The sequence below is a fragment of the Perca fluviatilis genome, chromosome 11 (genome assembly GCF_010015445.1).
Source record: "Perca fluviatilis chromosome 11, GENO_Pfluv_1.0, whole genome shotgun sequence".
NCBI lineage: Eukaryota > Metazoa > Chordata > Actinopteri > Perciformes > Percidae > Perca > Perca fluviatilis.
In genome coordinates this window covers 23,060,299-23,081,807 of record NC_053122.1, presented here as the reverse complement: position 1 = coordinate 23,081,807, position 21,509 = coordinate 23,060,299, and positions in this window count along the sequence as shown.

The window sequence follows — 21,509 nt, the reverse complement described above, 5'->3', positions numbered from 1 at the left end:
CCTACAATTAGTTCCCACACATGAGTGCCTAATTAGTAATCAGTACAAGTGCTCAGTGCTGATAAAATACAAAAAGATTATCTGCAGAATACCTTTCATTCGTTCTTTCTTTTCACTGAACGAAGCCGGGGCTTTCAACAAAGTGCTGCTATTTAAATCAATACATCCCTCATTACAGAATGATGAATATTTCATCAGCAAGACGATTACTTCAAATGAATAATTTAACGGTGTTATATCAGTCAGGGTTGGGGGTTCAGTTGGTACCATGGTCCCTCAGCTTTTAAACCCATCCACTCATTATGTAGCTCTTTAAAAGTAAATAACCCCACCAAAAAGGTCCAGGATTAGGTTCAGATTGTTCGCTCTTAAAATGCCAGGGTTGCAGTTCACACCACTGACAGTAAAGGTATCTTCAGCTCCAATTACCAATGATATGTACATTGTATTATAATGAGCTCCATGCATTGTGAATGCCATATGGATGTATGGCTTTTGTGCTCCTTATAAATACCAAAACCCCTAATGACCTAAAGCAGTAATCTATCAAATATTCAAAGGACTTAAAGGAATAAATGTGGGTGGCACTGGAACAATGTCTGTGCATTCTAGTTTGTAATGACCGCATTATATTTCAACTTGAAGATTTTTATTAATTTCTTTGTTGTTTCAGACACACAAACATGTTGTTGGGACTTATGGCTTTTGTGCAAACAATACAAAATGATCAAATTCAGTTCTTTATTGACTTGCTGAATGGAACATTGAGCAGCTGTAACAATCAATTATTTTGATAAGAGAGCATCCAGATTACAATGACAATTAGTTATCTAATATTTGTGTCTGCCCAGATGACTTTCAATGAAACTTCATTCATGTTTATGACCTCTTGTGGCTGTGCGAATAATGACTTCAGTATTTCTGTCAGAAGAAAGGCAAAAGTAGCCTGATGTTGCTAGAGTGCTGTAAAAAGATTTTAGAGAGGAGGGGGCAAAGTGGATGGTTCAACAAAGAGTGTGACTTTGACATGAGAGACAGCTTTTGGCATCCTATTTCCTACCAACAGTCAACGTTGTTTTCTTTAAATCATGACCACAATCATTCCCTATAACCTGAACCAAGTAGTATGTGTGTCTAACCCTAACCACATCTTAACCATAGCTGTGGCAGATCAGAAACCAGTCACAATAAACATGGTTTTTGTTGTGGTTGTTTGTTTTTACTTTACCCCTTCTCAATTTTCACTTTCAGAGTCACTATAGACTACATAGTGTCAGCTCATGTTAGGGTTGTGCCGATGGACGATATCATCGTCCATCGTGATGGCTGCCCGACATCACGATGGAGAGCAACCATCGTGATGTGTCTTTCATACTGAAAACATTACAATCTACAGCCGCGAGAGGGTGCTCTAGGCTTGTGTCAACAAGAATGCTGCTCCTAAAGACAACTAAGAAAAGAGATAACAAACTGCAGGTAGTAAAATATGCAGCTGAAAATGGTAATCGAGCAGCAGAAAGGAAGTTTGAAATGAGGGAGAAACTTGTGAGGGACTGGCGAAAAGGTGACTCTTACTGCAATGAAGAAAACAAAGAAAGCTAATCGGCTAATCGCGGGCTGAAAGCAAGATGGCCAGAGGTGGAGGAACTAGCTAGTCCACAGATGGATGCGTGCTGCAGGGAGGGGCTCGTCAACGGTGCAGTTACGTCTCCACGCCCTGGTAGTTGTTTTGTGTGCTATTGTATAGTTCAATAACTGTTAATGTGTTACGTTAACATACCGGAAACCTACCGTATTCAGCCTGTTGTTCTGTGTGCTATTGTGTAGTTGACAGATGGCTGAATTTGGTCTTAGATTTTGTGAAATAAATTTCTAAATAAATGCGACTTATAGTCCGGTGCGACTTATGTTTTTTTCCTCTTGATGACGCATTTTTTGACTGATGCGACTTATAGTCCGGAAACTACGGTAAATAGAATATTTGAAATGAAAATCTCTGAGTAATCATTTCAGTCCTAGAATACAGTACCAATGCAGTACCAAAACAAATTCTGCTACCCTAAATATAGACCAAGCACGGTAATGCTACAAAAAGGATAGCTGATAGTGATCAAATTCACTATCATACATTAAATAGCGATTGTGTCGATTTTAACTTTTGGGATTTCCACGGGGGAAAGGGATGAATCCACTTACCCCCTCTGAACTTCATCAAAATGGAGATAAGGGTTCTTTCAAGTGTTGAGCTGTACTGGGTATTAAGTAACACAAGGTCAAATTCAGTGTTCATGTAAGATTATGGAAATGTCAGTCTTTTTCCTTCCTCTTCAACTCAGTAGTTAGGAACACTGACACAGAGAGAGCACACTGGTTAAGTATGTCATACACCGATAGTATGTGTTGATTGTATGAGAAGCACCTATTTCAGGCACATGCCTGCTCACTTGTAGTCTTTCACTCAGGCAGGTTATAATTTCTGTGTAATTGCTTCCATTAGCATGAATTGCTCTTCTGAAGCTCAAGTATGTAATGACATATTGTGAATGCAGATAGTGGAGCATGGGCATCACAGGCTCTGCGATCTGCTCCTTCAAAAGGCTGCACTGCCTCTCTGCAAATACGCCATTTATTGAGTTAATTCATCAGTATCAAACCACATAAATCTAATGTATGTCTGCAGATATCCAGTAACTTTATCCTCTTGGGCTTAATGTAGGCTGCGGTGGATAAAATAGCTGCCTCGTGAAGCATAAAAAGACACTCACATTCATGCAGCATTTTAATCCCAGATCTACAGTAGTGGCCAAGATGTCGTGCTTCCACTGGGTGTTGCATTTTTTGTAATAATTATGTCCTAAGCATTTCATCTTTGTCCACTGTGAGGTTCTTACCAAAGCTGATCCTTCTTTTGCCCTAGGATTTTCATAAGACGTATATTAAAACTGCCAGGTACCATTATGCTTTCTTAATAATTGTCATTTTGATAATTTGAGCAATGTTTACGATGATACAGATGAACCTAAATTTAAACTATGACATTCCTTCTCTTTGTTTTAACGTGGTAAAACTTTTTTAGTATTGATTTTTATAAGGCTCAAACGGCGGCTATAAAAAGTCTGTTTCCGCCTTTTTGTAAAGAACAGCAACTGTGGTGAGCTTCTAGGTTTTCACAGTGGAGAAAAAATCAAAAGGTCATCAAACCTCCCCTGCAGCATTTTAAACTTCTCCACTGTCCATCTGTGAGCTCAGTAGGTCATCATGATTTCATCAAAATTATGGCCTTTATTGGCTAGAATACAGTAAAACCAAATTGTTTCACATCAAAACAATATTCTATCTTTTCGCAAAGCTGTCGTAATATTTATGGCTAAATAATACTTTTGTGAAAAGAAATCGTTAGTTCAGCAAGTGTGAAAAGAAGACTTTTAAATGGCTTTACATACTGTAACTAGTGAGTTTCAAAAGCTTTTCATTAAATTTACATCTGACACTTTTGCTTCATAACTTCTGAATCTGGACTGCAAGTCTACTTCATGCATTAAAAAATCAACCCTAAATTTAAATGAAAGTGACTAAAATAAAATATAAAACCATAACATTTTCTTTTGTCTGTGTCTACCAAATAGTCCAGACCCTGACCTTTGAACATCTAAACCAATGTGTTTAGCATTGCTGGTAAATCTCTTTAGCAGCGAGCCATTCATATCCTCTCTAACAGTATGTCCTCCTAGACTGCGCCGATAGCGATGGCGGACGTAACTTATCTGGATCTATCTCTCCCCGGACTCTCTCCTATCTCTCCATCCTCCGTCCGAGAGACCTACTGAATGACAAACTGTACTGTTCTCTGTGGATCAATGGCTCATAAGTATAAACCAATTTCCTTTACAAACTGCACTCTGGGAAATAAACAGACACACTGCCTCAGGAGCCTGACTGTGTGAGCTGCAACAGCCCATTATTCATTTTAATGTTGTGGAACTTTGGCAGATACGCCAAACTTCCTAGATTAGGTCAAAAAGTATATCTTGCGAAATTACAACAAAAAATACTGTTTTTTGTTCAAAATACTGTTTTATATCCGTGGCATCAAGAGATATACAGTGAGGAAAATAAGTATTTGAACACCCTGCTATTTTGCAAGTTCTCCCAATTGGAAATCATGGAGGGGTCTGAAATTGTCATCGTAGGTGCATGTCCACTGTGAGAGACATAATCTTAAAAAAACAAAAAAATCCAGAAATCACAATGTATGATTTTTTTTTTTAACTATTTGTATGATACAGCTGCAAATAAGTATTTGAACACCTGAGAAAATCAATGTTAATATTTTACTTATAAGTTTCCTGTAGTTTTTCACCAGGTTTGCACACACTGCAGGAGGGATTTTGGCCCACTCCTCCACACAGATCTTCTCTAATCATCAGGTTTTGGGGGGTAAAAAAGGGGTTTTCCTTCAAAAGATGGTCTCTATTGGGTTTAGGTCTGAGTTCCTGGAGGGGGGCGATTTTTTTTTTTTTTAGAGAGCCCTTTTGGTTTTCTGCTGTGTGCTTCGGGTCATTGTCATGTTGGAAGACCCAGCCTCGACCCATCTTCAATGCTCTAACTGAGGGAAGGAGGTTGTTCCCCAAAATCTCGCAATACATGGCCCTGGTCATCCTCTCCTTAATACAGTGCAGTCGCCCTGTCCCATGTGCAGAAGAACACCCCCAAAGCAATGATGCTACCACCCCATGCTTCACAGTAGGGATGGTGTTCTTGGGATGGTACTCATCATTCTTCTTCCTCCAAACACGGTTAGTGGAATTATGACCAAAAAGTTCCATTTTGGTCTCATCTGCTCACATGACTTTTCCCATGACTCCTCTGGATCATCCAAATGGTCATTGCAACTAAGCGTAAGACGGGCCTTGACATGTGCTGGTTTAAGCAGGGGAACCTTCTGTGCCATGCATGATTTCAAACCATGACGTCTTAGTGTATTACCAACAGTAACCTTGGAAACGGTGGTCCCAGCTCTTTTCAAGTCATTGACCAGCTCCTCCCGTGTAGTCCTGGGCTGATTTCTCACCTTTCTTAGGATCATTGAGACCCCACGAGGTGAGATCTTGCATGGAGCCCCAGTCCGAGGGAGATTGACAGTCATGTTTAGCTTCTTGCATTTTCTAATGATTGCTCCAACAGTGGACCTTTTTTCACCAAGCTGCTTGGCAATTTAACCGTAGCCCTTTCCAGCCTTGTGGAGGTGTACAATTTTGTCTCTAGTGTCTTTGGACAGCTCTTTGGTCTTGGCCATGTTAGTAGTTGGATTCTTACTGATTGTATGGGGTGGACAGATGTCTTTATGCAGCTAACGACCTCAAACAGGTGCATCTAATTTAGGATAATAAATGGAGTGGAGGTGGACATTTTAAAGGCAGACTAACAGGTCTTTGAGGGTCAGAATTCTAGCTGATAGACAGGTGTTCAAATACTTATTTGCAGCTATATCATACAAATAGTTAAAAAAATCATACATTGTGATTTCTGGATTTTTTTTTTTTAGATTGTCTCTCACAGTGGACATGCACCTACGATGACAATTTCAGACCCCTCCATGATTTCCAAGTGGGAGAACTTGCAAAATAGCAGGGTGTTGAAATACTTATTTTCCTCACTGTAACTATTATTACATACATTACATACAATCACTGCTTTTTATTGATCATGGCATTGATTAGGTTTCATGTGCATCTTCAATGCCAAGTATTTTCCAAAGCATATGTTTGATATTGCTTTTCTTGCAAAAAGAAATGAGAGTAAAGTTTCAGAGATTGAATGTGCTTTAGATGGGCACAAATGTTTTGTGCTAAGGGAGCAGAAACTGTTCTGAAAACTTGTTGATATGTTCAAGGATGCTCTGACATTTCAAACTTGTAAGTCAGCTGCAGACCAGTAATCTTTTTTATACAAAAAACAATACATTCTCACATCTCACAAGTTTCCTTGTTTAGACTTTTGAGTTGGACTTTCTGACAATATAGCAATATCAGTGCAATGCTCTCCGGCTGTCAACAACTTGTGGAGTAAAGAAGATTCCTTGAATGCACCACCATAGAGTGCTTTGAAAATGGTCCCTGTTCGCAGCAGCAATACAGTACAACACAATATGTCTGTGTAGATTAATCTCATTCATACCAGTAGCACAATATTGACTCAAAATGAAGTTATCGGTGGCAGAATCTAAGAGGTTTTGCTATTCTAAGATGTTTTGTCAGGTTTACTAGCTGCTGAGCTCAGCTTAGCACCTACTGGATTTATACTGATGTATTTGGATTATAAAAAAGTAAACATTAGTGAAAATACTAAATAGAAAAAAGAGTCAAGTGCCTGAGAAGTCTGGAAAATGTTGCTGCACTCATCATCTCGCTCCTTGAAGTTTCAGTGTTTTACAACTATTATAATCCTATTTAATGCTCATTTTCTTTTTCGCCAATAGTCAATAATGCAGCTAATGCCAAATTTTTGATTATTACTGTAAACACAAGTCTGTGTCAATCGAGACTTCAAACATCAAATTCAGTATGGATTTCTGATAATTGAATTGATTCTGAGTGAAGATGGATTTGCTCCATCGATTTGAAGCTGCTCTTACTCATACCTTTACCATTTAGGCTTTCAGTTCATGATGGAGTGTAGTTATAAACCAAATAGGTCATATCAAATGGTAGCCCTTCTTCTTGCTCATTCTAAACTTCTCATTTGAGTAGTTAAGCTTATTGGATAATGACAGAATCCTTGTATTGTGTGCCATGGACCCCTAAAACTAGGAGTCAGATCATTCAAGTCTCATATTTTCAACATTTTGTATTTATTGACTTTTCCAATGGTTTTGCGCTTACTGCCTTTTATTTAATTTAATATCTGAATTAGAAACCATACAGTCATCATTTTAAGGTAAAGATCTTTGACAGTAATGCCATTTGGACTCCCCTAAGTTAATTTACAGACTCCAGCATATTTACAGAAGCTTTTTGAGCCCTTTTTCTCTTTCAAACTACTTCAGTGCTTCCGCTTAGTTCTGAAGAGTTTGTCAAATGCTTTAACAGAATTTCCTCGACTACTCTTGATGCTGTTGCTCCTTTTCAAAAAACAAAATTATCAACAACAAAAATCCTTGCCTTGACTAAATGAAACTACTTCAGCCGTGTAGAGAGGATGGCTTAAAGGTCCAGTGTGTAACGTTTTTAGTTGTTCATTATCAAAATCTGTTGCCCGTTCACAAACTTGTCCTTTTTCATGAATGTTTACCACCACCATTAATTCCAAGTATTCCTTTTTTGCTTGAAATTTTACATTCGCATGAACTGGGGTAGATGCTCCATATTCATGCGCCATCTTGAAATGCGTTAGCCGGTAAGGGACATACAGGACATACTGCTCCGCCTTTTGCGTTTTCGCGGTCACAAGATAAACTCACAGGTGCTGCTAAAGCTGCTAATGGGTATCGTAGCTTCCCGGCCCGGCAAGTTTGAAGAAGGAAACATGGAGGACCACACACATTCAAAATCAAAATTTCAGGAACAGGAGTCTTCTTCTTCGCCCAGAAAAAGAAAAAGGATATTGAAAAGAGCAAGAGACCGGCTTTTTGAAGTGTGAAGGCTACCGTAGCTGTAATACATACTTTGAACTGCGTGGTGCAATAGAGTTGATTGTGATGTATGATCTCAACGCTAGATGGGAGAAATTCCTACACATTGGACCTTTTTAATATTATATCATGAATTGACGTAGTGTTTTCAAGTACTCGGGAATTCTCTAATAATCTGCAACAGACATTATTTTTAGGGTCCCTTGGAGTTAAAGTACTTGCCGTATTTGAAAGCATACAGTACAAACATTTTCTCTGTTATGCTCAGTTACATCTGCTTTTTCCAGTGTCATTTACATCAATCCGAAAAAGAAACCCTTCCTTCTCATTTACCCACTGCTGCTACTGCAAATGATAAATGTCTTTCTGACAATGTAAACCCAGCTTCGAAAACATCCACATCACTTGATTCAGAATTGGTGTTTACCTAATGATGGCTTTGTATCTATATTATAATTCTATGATCACAAGTTGACCCTGTGGTGGGAATCTCCCTCTGAGCCCCTGACAAAAAAATTACTGCAATGACTCCAAGGACTTTTGGTACTCATCCCTAAATCTCTGCACACAGCAAGATGGAAGTCTTTGAAGATTCTCTGTCTTACAGATCACAGGGTACTCAAAAGGTCTGGGGAACTGGACTTGACGTTTGGTCATAAAGTATGCTCATTTTAAAAATGTTTTCAGGAGATCGACACCACTGTTCCTTAGAACTGACTGCAAATTGGGACTGTCAACATCATTTTGATGAAGTTGTCTTCACAAGGACATTAAAAACTTACTGCTCCTCCAGTACCCTATCCTTAACTGCGAAATAAAACATTCTTTTAGTTTGTTTCATTAAGTTGAAAATAAATCAGCAAAGTCTGAAGACCTTAAAGCAGCTATAATCAATATTTTTACATTAACAATGGATCACATGACTGTGTATGTAAAAGGGTTTGCTCGTGGTAATGAACCCAGAGAGAAATATCTCCCGACTCTGCAGTTCCCTCAGCTCTAAGAGCTTAGTATCTTTCAGCTCGTTCTTTTGGTTTTTCAGCACGGAACTTTAATGTTTTGGTTTAGTCTCATCACTCTTTTTGTGTTATTTTCAGCTACAGCAGGCAGCTCTTTTCAGCTGCAAAGCTCGTAAACACCTATTACCGCTACCTGCCGGCACCATAAAGAAGACAGACAGAGTTAGCAACTAGCTGGTGGACATAGGCCCTGTTCAGACCTGTCTGATCTTGGGTGATCCAATCTAAGTACTGTACGTCAGTTCACACCTGGCATTAGAATGTGTCTCCACGTGTCTTGAGACCACTTGTGATTTCACGTTGCTGCTGTGTGCGCACATAAACTCATACAGTAGTAAACCCATGGCTAACACGGCTGAAGTTGCGACGTAAGATTACAGGAATGTCTGTAGTAATATCCTACATATTTGTGAATTTGGGTACATTTTATCAACCTAAAAATATAAGATTATTGTTCACCGGCGGACCCCAGGGACCTCTGTACGCCGCGCAACCGAGCTCCAGAGGAGGATGCACAGAGGTTCACTGCTTGTTTCTTACAAATTCATTATAGTAGGTTGAAAGATTTGATCAAATTTGCGTTATTCTTTACTGTGGTACACATTATCATCTTTTATTTTCATCTTCATAAAGCTACCATTGTGGATGTAGAGGCAGGGTAATAATGCCAGTGCACCAAACTTAAGAACTCCTGTAAGTGCTGCTTATCGATCGGGTTGTTTGTTGTGAATGACTCATACAAAGTAATTGGATGGAGAAGGGAAAGAGGAAGAAAATATAAACTTCAAAAACCTGAAAAAAACAGTGCATTTCTATGAGCATATCTGGGTTATAAAATGCATTTCTAGTCTGCAACAGAGACATAAGGGGACACGAGTTCACACAGAACACTGAAAGGTTTTGATATCCTGCAGGAGCAATTTTCTCTGAACCTCCTACTTAATGCGTTGACATCGTTATCCATGTAAATGCTCAGCGCTGTGCTTATGAATACTGAGAGCTCTCTTTCGCACATGAATTGTCAGTGGTTGGAGATAATTTCATTCTTAGGAGATGGTGATTAACACATGCATTTATTTCAGGTTATGCACCTCTTTGATGCCAGTGAAGGGGGAGAGACCAGAAGAGGAAGAGGGAAGGATGAGGAGAAGAGAGGAAAGGAGGGAAAGACGAAAGAAATTCAAAGAGACAGACAGAAAGCCACGCGGGAATGAGAGAGCCAAATCCCTCATAACCATGTATTACTGATGTGTGGCAGTGTGCAGGAAAGAGTTTTCATTAACACTGTTGATAGTAAGCACAGCCTCATTCAAAAGCACAAAGAGCACTTTGCATTGGCAGACATTATCAACACTGCTCGTAGCTCAACAAAGACTGCAATGAAAAGAGAAAACCATGTATTTTACAATAAAAGCTGCCAGTAATTAGTTCCAATTTCCTCTTTAACAACATTGTCCCTCACTGACATCACGGTCAATTAAAAGCAAAAAGTCTGCATATTTCTGCACACAGTAAATGTATTTGTGGTGGGGGAGGGGTTGTTTTGAATAAACATAGCTGAATAAATGACCTGCATATATACATCTGAGAGTGAGGAGAGATATGAGCAGAAAGTTCTGGATTGTATAGAGAAAGGATAAAAGATGGGCAGATGATGATTTCATGGTGGCTTTGCATTATAATTATAAGATTTAACCATTTAAAGGGCTATTGAGTCAAGTCATTATCCTCGTAATGCTTTCAGCCAATCTCATACTGTGTGGAGATATTTTTATCACTTCATGCCAACACCTTCCTTTGGGTAAATATCTCATTGTTTTTAAAGGTCATGTCCCAAATACCGATTCATTGCTCATGCAAAATGGCAGATGTTCTTCAATGAAACCACAGCTAAGGTAATTTGCACCGAGAAATATCCATCTATATACTGTATCTGTTACCGGTAATCTTCTAACCATCCATGAATCTTATTAAAGTTTATTTAGTTTTCCACGATACATCATCTGTGTGGATCAGCGGCTAGCAGCAGGTCATGGTCTGATTCCAGTAAAGCCCTTGAGTTATGTTTTCACCTGCAATAGTCAAAATACTTCATTCATTTACTATAATACATTAGTCTTTTGCTCTGGATCTCCTGTAGTTGAATTTTATTTATTATGCTAGGCATAATCCATGTCAAGGAAATTATGTGAAATACATTTTTTGTTTATTTTATTTTAATTTAGAGCACTAAAGCTTGTAATTCTACCATAGCACCATGTGCAGTACAGCAAGGCAAACACATCAACATACTCAAATCCTCTTCAGCTCTAACTTAAACCAGCACACCTAGACAATACAGGAAGGACTGACTGGGCTCCACTCAAACTGTCAAACTGCATCTTTAACTTCAATAGTGTTTTACCTGCAGTCTCTTGTTTGGCGTTTGAAATGACACACTGGAAATAGTTCATAGATTTAAATATCCAGCCTTCACATTTAGTCACTTGTTTATGAAAAAGGTTTGTGAGGGAGTTGTTTTTTAAAAGCTGTTTATTAATAATGCACAGAAAAAGATGAGGCAGTAAGAGAGCTATACTGTATAATCTCAATGCAGTAGCCCTAGTGATTTCAATTATAAACGATGTCAATGTACAGCCTTGTACAGTTTTCATCATCATAAAACAAATAAAAACGACATGTGACTTTTTACTAAGCCCCGGCCCGGTTGCTGCCTACGCAGGTCAATCTTTCCATTCTTGCAAGTTTACAGTGGTAATTTTGGCAGATTAACCCACCAAAAGTCCTTGGTGTCAGACAGAGGAGGTCAAAAGCAGGCTTCTCCTTTCTAACTGGCGACCATAAAGCCTACATGTTCAAGGAAAAAGGTTAGCACCCTCACCAGCTGTCATATAGATGACTTGGACATAAAGAATCAGCAGTGTTCTTGTATCACCGTGTAGAACTGGTTAATATAAGTATGATAAGGTAAAATGTAACACCAGACTGTTATTTCATTCTCACATAACCATGGCCATAAGGCTGTTAAATTTAGTACTTGTTTGTATTTTAACTACAGTAACTTACTTTTAAGGTTACAAAAAGCTGGAGCTGCTAATGTTAGCCTAAATTCATTGTTCAGCTTGTTCTGTGTAACATTGTCATCTGATCTTCAATATCACAATCCAAATCCTTTTCATTATGTTGACTACTCTTATGTAGCGCAGAGCTAACTTTTGGTGAGCAGACATGTAGAACGGAGATGAGGAGTGTCAGATCCATTTGAAAAGAGACGCAATTAAGGATTTAAGCTTCAGTCGTCACTCGTGCTAATTAACGGGGCTCAGCGGGTGGACATGTCTCACCCCCCCCACCCCAGAAACCTCTCTAAATGCACAGTGGGGTGCAGATTCTAGAGATTTTTTTTATTTTTATTTTTTTTAAACATCTTGGTTCTGATAGTAAATTAGTTAAAATCAGCTTAATATCAGCCTAGGAAAACACAATCGTCGACCATCCCCTTCAATAGTCGATATATGATCCAATCACCAGTCGGCACCAATCCAAGCCTAGTGTTGAAAACCGTTGTTTTAAAAAAAATATTAAACCAAGGATAGAAATCTATAATGCTTCATCATAAAACAACAAACAAGGGTCACTCCATTAAAAAGGCCTCTTGACCAGTGTTGGGCAAGTTACTCCTTTAGAACTCCTACTTTATTCGAGCAATAATTAACCTTACGGGATTGAAGTCAACAATCAGCCAAACATCTGCAAACTGCATTCAGGCTGTAACTGTACATTACCAAGATTATCGCACATTTACACAGGCCTGTTAAGGTTTTTGTCGAGTTTCACATAGGCTTACATTATAAAAAGGACCTGGCGACGTAGATTCCCATAACCTTAGTAACTCGCTGTGCCTGCGTGCACAAGGCGTGAGAGGAGAGGGACGCTTCTCTGCTCACAGTGACATATTGGATGTCGTCGATGTTCCCGCTCGCATCAGTGCCCTTTTTTTTTATAATAATGACAATACTTCCAGCTGTTGAAATAATTCCTCTCTCCGTCATCGTTCGTTTAGCTTTTTGGCTAGTAGCCGACGTGACGTGAGCTGCCCTGGCCCAGACCAGCCGCGTGCTAAATTCCGTTCACGTCACATCATCATATAAGAAAGCCTACCTTGGACAAAAAACGAAACCCTTTCGGGTAACACAGCGTTACATGGAACGATAATTTCCAAATTACTGTTTTGGAAATTGTAATCCCTTACACTCGTTACTGTTGAAAGTAATAATATTACAGTAATATATTACTAAGTAACACTGCTCTTGACAGTGAAAAAGAAACTGACTTTATCGAGAATGTGGTGCAGTCTGTGGATATAAATGTTCTACTCCTTCTGGGTGCAAAAGCTCAGACTGCCAGTTCACAAAGTCAGCCTAACATGCCATAAAATATGAATAAATAGTTTTATCATAACTTGAAAAAAGTTGCCTTAAGTCATGTTTGGATTTTAGCTCTTGCAGTGTAGCTTTTTGCCTTGAGTGACTCACATGAAATTATATATATATATATATATATATGCTCTAAATTTAACTGTTACAGTTGGAACTTAGACTCTGTAAGTATTACCATTATACTTTGGAAATGCCACAGACAAATTTATGATAGATTTCTTTGTAAATAAAGGATGCTATTTTACCTGTGAACATGCATTTCCGTCATGCATTTTGACCTGGATTAAGCAATGACATTAATATATCTATACTGAGACATTTTGGCTCTTGCCACATCGAGTTATCACAATTTTTCTCTAATTTGTCACATTCTCAGCTTTCTATCGGATGCCGTAGAGCATGCTGTGCTTTTGTATCTCATTTTCAAGGTTTGTGTACATTTACAAGAAAAGTGCACCTTTTATCAGGGAAACCTCTTTATATTTTCCAACAGCACTTTGACCAAGAGCAGTCTTTATACATCAAATTACCAAGTATCCTTGAATGTTGATGGTAGCTTTTACAGATGGGGAAGAATGTAAAATAAGTGCAAACACTGCCAGTGTGTGTTGTAGCACTCATTTAAAGTGTGCTGAATGTTTTTTTTATTACTTTAGACAAGAGAGAGTACAATTTCCTTTCATCAGTTGCACTCTGCATGCAATGATGCATGGAGGAAATAAGATGGTGATTGGGGACTTGGGAAGCAGGAGAAAGTGGTGACGGTGCTAGTATCATCAGGACTGGCCTTTCACTACGTGTGGACAAACCGTGTGGGAAGGATGGGCGACAAAGGAGGCGATTAGCTGGACAGAGAACCCGTAATACACTCTCGGGGGACCAGTAAGTCAGGCAGCTCAATGCTGCAGCCAGGTTCACTGAGCAATTAAGAGAGCCGGGAGAGTCAAAGTGGCTTAGCCTGATGCTCTGCAGCTCTGCGCCAGTGTTGAGAGCAGAGGGTCACTTTCAACCTCTATCAGTCCACCTGTGTCTTAATGCACCCATCCACGCTGGCTAGATGAGCCAAGAACAGAGCCAAAGGGACAAGTGGGGCCAAAGCAGTACATGGGAGGAATGATTCTCCCCTTTCACCATAATTGTGTCTGACATATCCTTTGGCTTCCCTCCCAGATCACTAGCAATACATATATATTTCTTCATACCCTTGTTATCCCTGGCTCCTTAATGAATTATTTATAGTGGGGGAGAGCGAAGGGGTAGAGAGCATTTCCCTCGGAAGTAAACATACCAATAAAAGGAAAAATGACTGCAATAAAATGATATGGACGGCATCATTTGCCCTTTTACCAAAATGGGTTTCAAAGTATTATGGGTTACTCCCATCACACTCATATTTGAACTTCAAAAACAGATGAACTATTGAGCAACATGATTCTCGAGAGAAACGGGAGTGAAATTGTAGAAACCTTGAATCGAAAGAGCTACCTTAGTATTGCAGGGGCCTTTGTGCACTCCATCATTATTAATTTGTGATGCACAAACAATTGATCTTAACTGTAATAATCCTAGCTACTGCATAAATGGAATTGATTAAATCCTTTTACATATTGCGTTTTCTAATGCAGGTTGACTTCCATGATTGAGTAAGTTCAAACATAGTCATCAGATTTCCAGGTTTCTCCCAAGTTAGCGCTAGTGTCAAATATTACCCCATGACTACCTGGCGATCAGAAACACCAATAAACATCTTTCTCTACTGGAAACATTTTAACAGTAAGGCCCCAGGACAATTCTCAAAAGGTGTTTTTATTTATTTGCTTTTTTTCTTTTTTATCTCTCCACCAGTCTGCAAGATTACAAGAATGAAGGAAGTGATGCCTGGCGGGAAACAATTTCCAACATACTGGCAGCACATTCATGAGCACTGTCTCACCTAAAGATCCTCAGAGAAATATGTGCACCAATTTACTGCTTCCACAAGAATGTGAGCAATAACTGTCCTGAAATGAGGAATCAAGCTCTTTGTTACATTTCATTTACTTGTAGGAGAAACCGTCAGCTTCATAGAAATACCACAGGGTCCAAATTAAAACCGCACTCAATGGCCCCACCTTTCCTTAAGCATATAGTATATGGTCTGAAGTCAATTTACGGTCATTCTCATTCCTCTTTTCTCAGTCCTCTTAATGATATTCACACAGAAACCGTGAAGATAAGGTTCTTCCACATATTAATCTGCATGAAGATTTTGCTTATTGAGACATTCCTGCTTTCAGAGTTACAGTATTTCATAATTGCAGGGTGAGGGCAGTGATAGGTCAAAGCAGAGAGCCTGTTCATTGAAGTTGTTCATAATAAAAGAAGGGGGAGGGGGGTGTCATTAATAATTGATCAAAGAGCCGTTAAATCGAAATGTGTTTGCATTAATTAATCATACCCCCACCAGATGCCACTAATCAGCCTTTTTCATCGCAGCATCATAGCAATCCTGCAGACTACACCAGTTGTGCTGAGCCTAAGCCATCATTCATCATGTCTCACTGTGCTCTTAAAGTTGGCCTCAAGTCTGTGACAGAGTGATTAAAACACTATTGCCATTGAGCGCTGTGGGCTTTTCTCACAATCTCCTCTGCAAATAGGCTGCAGTCTACACTGTGTACAGTGTGAAACTTGATTACCATGTTTTCTACGAGTTATTGATATTCTTTGAACTTTAACAGGCTTGTGAGGCGTTCTGCAACAGTCTGCGGCGACAGTTTCACTTCTTAAAATGTTCAGTTCAATCACTGTCAGGCTCTACAATGACCTGGTTCGATGAGGTGGTGGACACCCATTAGCAGTTTGTGAACAGTACAAAATAGAATTTAAAACAATGTTTTTAAGGATGACTTAATTATAGCTCATGATTAAAGATGGTGCTATTTTACCTTGGCATAAAAAGGTTATATCTACACTATTTTAAATCAATGTTAAATTCATAATCTGGTGAGAATTCTACTGTACGTTACCCAAATCAAACACACAGACAATGGTATTGTGCAGCAAACAGGTGCATGCATCAATGTACAGCTGTTGCTTTAAAGAGAAAGAATGATATAATAAATAAAATTCTTTTGAAAAACAAAACACTTTAAAAAGAATGAACAGAAAAGGAAAGTTGCACTTAGGGCAAATTGTGAAGGGCTTGCAGCCTTGTGGAGTGAAAGCCTTAAAGATTATATATTTATATTTACCTGAGTCACTAATGGGTTGCAACCCACTCTCCATGTGAGTGCAGTTTGCAAAGCGTGAAATTGTTTCTTTTGTCCACATACAGAGAGATAATCTAATCTAAAAGCAACAGTTATTATTGCAATAATTGCACGTCTTTTTATGATAGCATCTCAATGCTGGCATGCCATGTCTTACCTAAGTTAAGGTCATGACAAAAGTGATGTGTTCCAAAGAGTCACCTCCATCTAATCTGCCTGAAATCAGAGCTCCCATCTTTAATTAAAATGAAAGCACAATCCTGATGCCTTTTTTGTATTTACTACATTAGTGAACATCCAGGTTAATCCAAGAAAGGATTGTCTTCGCTGACTGTGAGTGACCACTCATGTAATAAACTCTCAGGTAAGGTGACTCCGTTTCAGAGGGCCTGTTGAGTTACAGGATGGCCCAGCCATAAGTCCTAATAGTCGGTCCCACTAAGCCATGTTAGGAATTGTCCCCATCATCTTTATTTAAAGTTTAATATCTCCAGGCTGTGTCTCAGGCCCGTTGCTGTTGACATGAAGATGATCAATGACAGTAGATCAGCCCCATGGGAAGAGCAAGATACACATCACATGATTAATGGCTTTGCCAGCTGTCATGAACTATACTGGACCAATACAGTGAAGGCTTCATAAATCACAAGTGTTCTGACACATGACGTTTTTGTACACTTTGTAAAAGCTAACAGTTGGTGCATTTTCATTATTCTTTTTTTCTTCTTTTTCAGCAGTACTCTCAGGAACATAACCGATCCATTTCTGTCTGTTTATAGTTACTGTATTCTGTTGACAGTTTGCTATTGCAAAATGCCTCTGGTCTAATGATGAATTAAACATGAACTTTATAGTACAAATAAAATGTCCCTCAGGAAAGTCTGTCATGCGCTGTCATACACTAATGAATGTCTTTTAAACCTGCATTCAGCATTTACCACTAGAGAGAAGGAAGACTCAACAGAGTCCTGATATACCATCAGCTTATCAATCGTTTAGGGCTAAAGTATTAGTAGAAAATTGGCTGCTTACACATCCAACGGACACAGAGCAACATTGGAGTCTTTTTTTTTTCTTTATACCTGTCAAATGTAACTCACATGTCAGCCCTGGTTTGGTCCATGAACCCTTGAGATGAACACATGTATTGGATTTCTACTTGGATGTAAATGAACTCCAAAAAGCTATAGACCAAATCGGCGTGCTGTCGCACTAACACACAAATCACTTCCGGGTAGACAAATGGCCGATGATTTGAATTGTGGAGATATGTTAAATCGGCAAAATTGTTGTTGTATTTCTGTTGTCATTTTCAGCCGTAACTGTAATGTTTAAAGATGTAGTTAAACACGGTGGTCCGACCTAGCTGACGTCTGTGCTGTGTTGCTTCGCTAGTATCTTTGATAAACCAAATCTAGTGTTACGAACTGCAACATCTCACCGCTGGTTGGACTCACTGCTAGTTTGGCTGGTGTCATTTTCTTTAGTTTGTGGCCCAACAGGTAAATTAGGTCTCCCACCTAATGTTAGTGAAAGTATGAATATGAAAGCATCAAACATTCATTCAGATAAATGAAATGAGTGGATATCCAGCTGTTTCGTAGAATGTACGGGATCCAGAGGTTTTCTCCCTGGAAGTTATTGTAAACAAATATTGTGATTGGGTCTATACTGTAGAGCTGGGTGTTTGATTTTTAAATTTGTAATTCTTTAAAAGGGGATCTCGGTCCAGATCAAACTGAACCATGGTCTGTTTTTCTGGGAAAGCATTTTTTTGGACGTTAGGGAACTTATGATCAATTAAAGGAAAGTCTGACAGGCTATCGTCATGTTATAAGAGCAGCTTAGCTCATTTAAGGAACAATTTGGTGCATAGCGGTTGTGTAGTCGGGTGAGAGAGAGACATGAAAGCACTCGCCACAATGACTGATGCATTGGGTTTCCTGTGGCTGCTTCACAATAAAAGCAGTTAGTTGCATCAGCAGTAACTTAATTTGGCTCGAATGTAAAGAGAGGGACAGTAAACAGTGCAGTAAAATTACGGTGGATACATGCATCGTTTCCAGTGAATCCTTCATGCATGTGAGGGGAATTTGAATCCAGTTACGGAATGGCAGACTCCGCCACTAACTATGAAAACTATTAAATTGAGAGGTGATTACTTATATTAAGTGGCTAATGCAGAGAAATGCTGACCAGAAATAGTATTAAAAAAAAAAATGTAATTAATATTATTACAACTTTAAAGTGAGTAGCAGTAAACGCAACCCCTTCACATTTAAGGAAGCCATTTGATTCAGTGTTCAAAATGGAGCTTGAAATGGTCCATAATGTTTTATAAGTAGTAATTAATATTCCTTTAACGTGCATGATTTTAATTCCCCAGATTTTACTGGTGATTATTTGTTTCTAGAACCCACTTTCTGCATTCTTCTGTGTGTCTGTGAGAAACATTTTCTTACTCCTTATTATAATAATGAAGTTGAGATGCTATTCCAATCCATTTTTTCTGCATTTGCATTCCACACGAATCATTATGCTGCTGCCATGTGGTCATAATAACTCTTCTTAATAGCCGTATTAGTAAGACGAGTCATCAGGGGTACAACTTGGGAATGATTACATATCCAACCACCAACCACCTACACGTATATATGCAAAAGTTCATTACTCAAACATGCATGTGTGAGCACAGCCTGCACAGACAACAGGAGGTGATGTAGAGAGAGGGAAATGGGGGAAAAAGCAGATAGAGGTCAGAATTAATAGAACATTGAACCTTTACTAACACTGTAGAATAGTGAGGCCATTATAATTATACACATTAGCCTAATATCTCCTCCTCCATCCTGTTCAGGATGATATGCAACTCTATTGAGATCCATCAGCTTCATACCCGTTGGGACTTGGTGAACATATGGTGCATTTAACGATGTGGAAAAATAAAATAAATAAAAACTTGGTTATGTGGCCATGCCTTGGGAATGCATGGCATTTCTATTACCACCTAGAAATATAAAAAGAAACACTAACATTTCTGCACAACCCAGCACGTCGAGTTGATTGTATACATCAAATCTGTAGCTTCACTAATTAAACCATATTTCTTTATCGTTATCGTAGTTTCCGTAAGGGGGGTAATCGGTGATAGTTTTAGCATGGAAATGTAGGGGTTTGAATAACTCATATTGTTAGGATGTGTTTTTGCTTTTAGGCTTCAATTCAGAATTTGCCAATTTCTTAGCAGTGCAAGGTTACTCCTCAAACCAAACTCTTTCACCCTCTACTCAATCTGAACAAGAGCTTGCCTAACCAGGGGCCTGTTGCACAAAACCAAGATAAGGGATTAAGCCGGGATATTCAGGTTATCCTGGATGAATTTAGCTTTGACTTGGTTGCACAAAAGCAGGTTGAGTTAAACCCAGCCAAGTAACCATGGCGATTTATTCTTTGCAGCTAGCCTGGTCCAGAGCAGGCTAACAGGCAGGCTAAGATTAATCCTGGAGTCTGATGTGTTAAATCAGCTGCCGCTCTGATCCGAAATAAACGTGTTTAACAGTTATTCCGTTGTCTTCTGTATGTGTTCCGCTTCATTTTATTAACATGCATTACTTGTCACTATTGCTGTCACGAGTTTGATTTAAATCCTACGATTGCAGTTGTTGAGATGGTAATGGTAAAAAGTGGGACGATATACGGAGGAAATGGGCTTTTCCTCCGCTGCTGGCGCCCCCCCCGTGCAACGCGGGGAGGCGGGGGGAGGCAGGAGGATCCTCCCACACCGTGCAGCGGACTCTAAAAGGGGACTTTTAGCATCAATAACGACGACAATGGCACCTGATCAGACGTCCTTTTTTTACCAAATGGGAGTGAGAATGTGTTGGAATGTCACAAAGCTTCTTAATCATTTTATTTTGGGGCTGTCACTTGTCATCTTGGGAGTGAGGGAAAAAAAACATGAATAATAACATTGTTTTACAGATATGCCAACAGTGTATATTGAAGTCACTTCTTTTTCTAGTTTTGTCCAGTCATGCTTGTTCTGTATGAACATTAATTGAAGAAAGATATTTAGAATTAGACACAGCTTATGGAGATTTGTGCATATGGTTGTAAAACATATTCTCGCATTATGAATAAGCTTTGAAATTAAGCCTATAGTCCTTATAAATTTCCCAGGAACAAGAATTCCCTCTGCTCACTTTTAAGTCGAAGTAGACTAAATAATAATAATACATTTAATTTATATAGTGCTTTACAGGCTACTCAGACACTTTACACTAAAACCATATAAAAACAGATACAGCAATAAAACAACACATACAACAAGCATATTAAAGCAATTAAAACGTGGAGTGACTAAGTAGATTTTTTAAAAATCCATACGTATTCAGTCGGTCCGCTATTGTCTGTCGGGCTTTTTTTCCGTTTGATAACAGCCGTATTTCCTTTTTTGCATATTATATGTTTCACCTCCTCGTAAATTTCCATTAGAAGCTGCTGCTCAGCGGGTGAAACATATGCTGCACACGTCTTTTCCTTTTCTGCATCAGTAAATCTGTGATCGATACCGTGGTCTATTTAAGAAAGCCGTGAACGTGCACTTATCCCAGCTATCTACTCCTGGCTTGACATAGCTTCACCTAGGCCACTTATCCTGGCTCGGCAAACGTGCAGCCGATTAAGCCGCGATGAGCGGATCACACTAAGTCAAGCTGCGCTTCTTCAGTTATCCTGGATTTCTTTATTCTACTTTTGTGCAACAAGCCCCAGGTCTGTATGTTTAAATCTCACATGGGAAGGTCAACACACAATGGAGAGCAGCTATCACTGAGTGGATCTGCAGAAATATTTTCCAATGCCAAGAGGCAGAGAAAACCATTGAAAATGCATCACAATTTTGAAGCATGTCAAAAACAATAAATACAGTTATCTGTGACCTGGTAAATGCAATAGGATCATTTTGAATCTGTGCGTTTACCATATTTTAAAATCCGTATCTGTGTCAGATGCCCACAGTGAACTTAGGTGGTCTATTTCAGTTTGTGTTTTCACCTTAATATTTTTAGAGTGTAGATAGACTTGCAATCTGTCCAGGACACTGTATATGCTACTATGTCTCAAGGCCAATGCATGCTGGGACAGGATCCAGCCCTATTGGGACACTAAA